The following is a 6,985-nucleotide window of genomic DNA, read 5'->3' on the forward strand; positions in this document are numbered from 1 at the left end:
ACTTACCTGGACTATGTATATCTGGTGAACTATATATAAAATATCAGTATGTCATTGTCATGTATGATCCTTTGTCTCAAAAATGTGTATGACTGTGCCTTCAACTTCTAACAGGCAGGAAGTACTCAGAGCTTTCCAAGATTCTGTCTCCCAGGTTATAATTCTGTTTGGCTCAAATAAAATCCCCTTTTTTCTTCTTAACTTGATTGTTAATTGAAATTTTGGCAACAAATCTAACAAAATATGTACAATATCTATATAAGGAAAACTACAAAACTGAAAGAAATGAAAGAATAACTAAATAGATGGAAAGGTATTCCATGTTTATGGATAGGAAGACTAGATATTGCCAAGATGTCAGTTCTTCCCAATTTGATCTATAGATTCAATGCAATCCCAATTAAAAAAATCACAAGTTATTTTGTGGATATAAACAAACTGATTCTAGAATTTACAGAGAGGCAAAAGACCCAGACTAGCCAACACAATATTGGAAGAGAAGAATCAGGTCAGAGGGCTGATGTTACCCAACTTCAAGACTTACTATAAAGCTATAGTAATCAAGACAATGTGGTATTGGTGAAAGAACAGACTGAAAGATCAATGCACCAGGATATAGAGCCCAGCAATGACCAACACAACTACAGTCAACTAATCTTTGACAAAGGAGCAAAAGTAACACAATGGAGAAATGACAGATTTTTCAATAAATGATGCTGAAATAATGGGATGTCCACATGCAAAACAAAATTTATCTGGACATTACATCCTTTACAAATATTAAATTTAAGTGAATCATAAACCTAAATGTAAAGTGCAAAACTATAAAACTCATAGAAGATAACATAGGAAAAAATCTAGATGATCCTGGGTTTGGTAATGACTTTTTAGATATAAAACCAAATACATGATCCATGCAAGAAATAATTGATAAGCTGCACTTCATTAAAATTAAAAGTTTCTGCTCTTCAAAAGGCATTGACAAGAGGATGAGGAGACAAGACACAGCCTAGGAAAAATTATTTGCAAGAGACATATCTGATAAAGGACTGTTATCCAAAATATATAAAGAACTCTTAAAACTAAACAATAAGAAGACAAACAACCCAATTAAACAATGGGCAGATCTGAATAGACAACTCACCAAAGAGAAGCATATGAAAAGATGCTCAACATCATATGTCATTAGGGAATTGCAAACAAAAACAATGAGATACACCCATTAAAATGGCCAAAATCAAAGACACTGACAACACCAAATGCTGAAGAGAATTCTCATTCACTGCTGGTAAGAATGCAAAATGGTTCAGCCACTTGGAAGTTAGGTTGGCAATTTCATACACAACTATACATACTCATACATATGATCTGGCAATCATCCTCCTTGGTAAACACTCAAAGGAGTTGAAAACATGTCCACAAAAAAACTTGCACATGGATGTTTATAGCAGCTTTATTTATAATTTCCAGAGCTTGGAAATAACCAAGATGACATTCAGTAGGTTAATTGGTAAATAAACTGGGGTACAGCTAGACAATAGAATATTATTAAGTATCAAAAATAAATGAGCTATCAAGCCATTAAAAGACATGAATTAGTAAATGCATATTACTAAATCAAAAATGTCAATCTGAAAAAGCTACATACTGTATGATGCAAACTATAATGACATTATGAGAAAGTCAAAACTATGGGAACAGTAAAACATCAATGGTTACCAGAGGTTAGAGGGGAGGGACGGATGAACAGGCAAAGCACAAAGGATTTTTAAGGCAGTGAAACTATTCTGTATGATACTATAATGGTGGCTACATTGTTAAAACCCACAGAATGTATAACACCAAGAGTATACTCTAATACAAACTATGGATTTGGGTAATAATGATATATCAATGCAGGTTCATTGAGTGTAACAAATGCATGGCTCTGGTGCAGGATGTTCATAGTGCAGAAGGCTGTATGTCTGAAGGGGCAGGAAGTATATAGGAACTCTCTGTACTTTCCTCTCATTTTTGCTGTGAACCTAAAACTGCTCTAAAAAACAAAGCCTAGGGCTTCCCTGGTGGCGCAGTTGTTTAGAATACGTCTGCCAATGCAGGGGATGCGGGTTCGTGTCCTGATCCGGGAAGATCCCACATGCCGCAGAGCAACTAAGCCCGTGTGCCACAACTACTGAAGCCCGCGCGCCACAACTACTGAAGGCTGCGCGCCTAGAACCCGCGTGCCACAACTACCGAAGCCTGCGCGCCTAGAGCCCATGCTCTGCAACAAGAGAAGCCACTGCAATGAGAAGCCTGCGCACCGCAACGAAGAGTAGCCCGCACTCGCCGAAAGCAGAGAAAGCCTGCACGCAGCAACGAAGACCCAACGCAGCTAAAAATAAATAAATAAAATAATTTAAAAAAATAATAATTTAAAAAACCTATTAAAAAAAGAGGAAAAAGGACACAGAGCAAGCTGAAGGATCTCCCAATGGCAAGAGCTAGAACATGTTTAGCAAAAAATGTAGTAACGGATTATAGCCCAAGCAATGACATAAATCTTCACCTGTCTATACAGATAAAAACAAATGGTTGAATAAATAAATTGGGAGAAAGGACAAATCCTCCTTACAGAAGTCCAATTAATAACAGTAGAAGACGTTAATGTACTTCAGCCAAATATCACCAGCAACATACTGGTAGTTGAACAATTTGGACTTTAATAGTCGTTGCAATGAGGCAGAGTGCACACCATATGGGAACCATAAACTGTTTTAGTAAAAGGGTATTAGGAAGGAATTATTGGATTTGAGCTTTGGTTATTTCATTTTGCAGAGGTTCAAAGGCAGCTGAATTTAGTCTGGATTGGGTGTTGTTAAAAAAAAGGCAGCAGTCACTCATATCAGCTGAGAGAGGGATATTTCTAATTTTGAGAGTAGCAGAACAACCTTGTTTTTGTCCCTACTTATGCAAAATTATAAACTGGTCTTGCTTGTCTTCCATCATCATAGTCTCAAAATGACCTTGTCCACTTGGTGTTCAGTGAGATTACGTCCAACAGGAAAACAGCTCTGTTTAGCTCTGAGCACCAAGACAGCTTTAATGGACAGCCAGGCTCTAAGTGTCAGGCCAGTTCCCTAATGTCAGAGGCTGCTTTATACTTTCTCAAAGGAAGACAGAAATTGAAAACCACCATTAGAACACCAGAGTAATCACTGATGCAGGCAAGATCCACAGATGAATGCTAAATTGGGTGGGTGATACTATAAGGAGACACAGAATATTTTACAGCCTCAAAGTATTCTTCTGCAAATATTTATTAGCAACTGTAGTGGTGCTGCATCTACACTGGTAGCACTGGACTCAGAAGAGGTGGAGCACGGAGCATGTCTGTGGCCCCTCTCAGGACATGAAGGCTGTGTTCCCAAGCCTGGCGCAGTGTCCTAGGCATGGGATAGGAGTGAAGGGCAAGCGTTTCCAGGGAAAGGAGCTGAAAGGCCTTATATTTTTAAAATGTTTGTATTCCTTAAGAACTTAAGAAATTTAGAATTTAAATTTTAAAACTTCAAAACTGGGACTTCCCTGGTGGTCCAGTGGTTAAGACTCCACGCTCCCAATGAAGGGGGTCCGAGTTTGATTCCTGGTTAGGGAAATAGATCTTGCATGCCGCAACAAAGATCCTGCGTGCCACAAATAATACCTGGCACAACCAAATAAAAATAAATAAATAACTGATTTTAAAAAAAACAACTTTAAAATTGTCTTTTAAGTGCTTATAGCTTGAATCCCTATGGAAGTTATTTATTGTAATATGAATGCCATGGGTATGGACTTACTTTGTTCTCGCACCTACCTCATTGTTCTAACGAGGTTACTGAATGTCCTTTTTCCACTATTTTTTTTTAAGTCCATGTTTTTTTATTTTTTTTAACTTTTTTTCTTTTTTGCGGTACGCGGGTCTCTCACTGCTGTGGCTTCTCCCGTTGCAGAGCACAGGCTCCGCGGCTATGGCTCACGGGCCCAGCCGCTCCACGGCATGTGGGATCTTCCTGGACCAGGGCACGAACTCGTGTCCGCTGCATCGACAAGTGGACTCTCAACCACTGCGCCACCAGGGAAGCCCTTTTTTCCACTATTGAAACCAGCTCTGATACACAATATGTTCTCACTTTCTTTTCTTCCTGGACCTGAACTTTTATTGCACAAGGATCAGTTGTTAAATATTTTAGCAGTAGCATACATGTTACTATGGACACATTGTTATGCATTTTCAATTATTTTCTAATCATTACTAAATATTTTTATTGTGATGAAAGTCACAATTTTTCCTTTAGGTTTAACAAACAAAAAATACAAATGTCAAAGAGAAAAACACACATAAAAAACTTTTTTACAATTCTGATTGGAACTTTAATTTTATTATTTTCATCTAGGAAAATACTACTTATTAAAGCTTCTGAAGTGTCAACAGATTAAAGTTTTATAACTTGATTCACAAAATTGCACTTACTGATAACATTAATCCTTTCTTCTTGCTAATCAAAACTTAACCACATTTTATCATTGCCATATAAAATAATCAGTGTTACAAAATATCAACCAAGAAAAGTGTGCGTGTGTGTATTTATATGCAAGTATAAGCAGAGGTTTCTAATTTGGTTCTAATTTCAGGAGTGTGCACACAAATTTTAAGCAAGTTCATCCCTAGGAGATGCATAATTTGCATGATAATCATTTCCTTATTTGAGTTATGTGTACTTTCAGTTATTGCTTTTTCTTTTTTCCTCAGAAATAAACTCTGAGGATTACAGATCCTATTCTTTTATGTTAATCATAGTCTCCATTTCCCAGCATTTGTTACATTTTACAGTTTATTTACAAAAGCTGTTTATATATGATAAAGTTAATTGTCTATCAGGACCCACAAAATGGGGGCCCACATTGCAAATCTAAACCTAAGTTGGCCTGCACTTATGGAACACATATCACAGTCGAGGAAATTTAACATACATCAATCACAATCCTCCAACTCAGCTTTAACTAGCTTAACTTTAACCTAGAAAATAGGACCTGCCTTATACGAAAATCTCCGACCTCCTAGCCAGTGATGTCCTGTTTCTATGCTGCCTCCTGCCCAAAACCCCTCAGAACAGTGTTCCACTGCTTGTTTCGAGAGGTAGACATTCTCAACATTTTACTATATTTGCCTTTTCTAGTTATTTTTATTACAAATATATAATACAATGCTAAGTACTTTAACATGCATTTCTAAAAAAAAGGTAAACTTACATGATCCCAATATTATAACAATTAACAAAGGTAATGATAACTTCCCTTAATGTTTCCAATATCCTGTCCATATAAAAATTTCCACAGTTGTTCCCAAACGGCCTGTTTTCTCCAAAGAGGATCACTGATGGAGGACCACACAGTGGATTTGCTGTACTATCAGAGTTTAACACATAACCTCTGGGGCTTTGGTAGAATTTGAGCGTCATTCATCAGTACAGACTGCTAACAATATCTTATTGCTCCCTAACTCCCACCCCCTCTACAAACACACACACACACACACACACACACACACACACACACACACACACACACACACACACACACACACACACACACACACACACACACACACACACACACACACACACACACACACACACACACACACACACACACACACACACACACACACACACACACACACACACCCCGCCCCGCAAATTTGCGAGTGATTGCAGCGTTTATGGGAAACGTAGTCTTGAACGTTTCCGGTTATCGCGCAGCATTCTGGGAACGGATGTCCTGGGCTTTTCTCCGCGCTGGTGAGGTAACCCAACTCTTCTACTTCCGCCCTTTCCCGACTGGTGGGCGCGGAGGCTTTGCGCCTGAGGTGAGAACGTTTTAGGTCCGGACATCCAGCTTGGAAGGGTAGGCTTGTGTCCCGGGTCAAGGAACGGCAAGTCCCGGAAACCCCTCCTGCCCCAACGTGGGACTCCCACCGCCTGTCTCCGTGCCCGGCCAGTGGGTAAACCTGGGAAAGGTGAATGGGGGCGGGCTCCGGGGCCGTAGGTGGGGCTGAGTGCTGGGCAGAAATGCTCGGTGCGGCACGGGTGTGGGAGCTGACCGCAGCCGGACCTGGGAAAGTCCCTTGCCAGCAGTGGAAGGGCAATGCACGTTTATAATATTGACCGTGAACCTGCCACGAAGCGCGCGCGGGCGGAGGGTCTGAGTTGAGCTCCCGAGCTAAGGAGCCAAACAGATCGAGTCAATTCCTTCTCTGTTACTTGGGCATAAGTCAGGTTTCTCACCTAAAAATAAGGTTATTAATAACTGTTTCGTGGCGTTGTTCAGAGAGATAAGTCTTCACCGGTAAAGCATTCAGCCAAGTGCTAGGCAATAAGCACTAATAAGTAGTAGTTAATAAGTCAACATATAATGTTGGCTCGCATCATAGTTAGGAGACACTTTGTTCTTTTTTTTTTTTTTTTTTTTTTTGGCGGTATGCGGGCCTCTCACTGCTGTGGCCTCTCCCGTTGCGGACCACAGGCTCCGGACACGCAGGCTCAGCGGCCATGGCTCACGGGCCCAGCCGCTCCGCAGCATGTGGGATCATCCCGGACCGGGGCACGAACCCGTGTCCCCTGCATCGGCAGGCGGACTCTCAACCACTGCGCCACCAGGGAAGCCCAGACACTTTGTTCTTTTCATTTAGATTTTAATCCAAACAGCCACCCTATTTATAATAAAGGTATAATTCTATCATTAAAAAAGAAGAAGAAAATGGTCTCAGAGAAGTGAAATAACAGACCCAAGGTCACAAAGGTGAGGAAGCTAGGATGTAAAAAAAGGTATACTTTCCTCCCAAATTCAAGCTGTTCCTAATATCCTGCCTACCCAAAACCCAGTGTTGCAGCTATCACAGCACTAGCAGAGTGACTTGTCCCCAAATCCCCAGGACTGTGATTGTAAAGTCAGTGTGAACTGAATC

At 40.3% G+C, this 6,985-nt stretch overlaps 1 long non-coding RNA gene across 1 annotated transcript in view; it reads right to left on the reverse strand.

Annotated features, from left to right (window-relative positions):
• Positions 1-6,985, reverse strand: part of LOC141278955 (uncharacterized) — an 89,270-nt gene that overhangs the window by 24,057 nt on the left and 58,228 nt on the right. The gene's annotated exons all lie outside the window — the stretch shown is intronic.

This window comes from Tursiops truncatus, chromosome 6, assembly GCF_011762595.2.
Source record: "Tursiops truncatus isolate mTurTru1 chromosome 6, mTurTru1.mat.Y, whole genome shotgun sequence".
Classification (NCBI taxonomy): Eukaryota; Metazoa; Chordata; class Mammalia; order Artiodactyla; family Delphinidae; genus Tursiops; species Tursiops truncatus.